This window comes from Capsella rubella, unplaced genomic scaffold (genome assembly GCF_000375325.1).
Source record: "Capsella rubella cultivar Monte Gargano unplaced genomic scaffold, Caprub1_0 scaffold_7, whole genome shotgun sequence".
NCBI classification, from domain to species: Eukaryota; Viridiplantae; Streptophyta; class Magnoliopsida; order Brassicales; family Brassicaceae; genus Capsella; species Capsella rubella.
The window spans coordinates 15,218,247-15,218,482 of record NW_006238917.1 but is presented as its reverse complement, the minus strand read 5'-3'; positions in this window follow the sequence as shown (position 1 = coordinate 15,218,482).

Here is a 236-nt window from a genome sequence, read left to right as displayed (position 1 = left end):
TGGAATGGTTTATATAGGCTGTAAAAATGGGGTAGTTAATATTTTAGAATATTTGTTTTGAGATTTAGTTTTGAAAAGAAATAACTTTATTCAATCTCAATCACTAAATTATCGTGATTTTATTGTTAAATATTAAATATTATATCCGAATATTCCATTTTTAGAAGACTTAGAATAACAAATCATGTTTATATTTAATAGGCGAATTTAATTACCATAAATTAGTAAATTGTTAT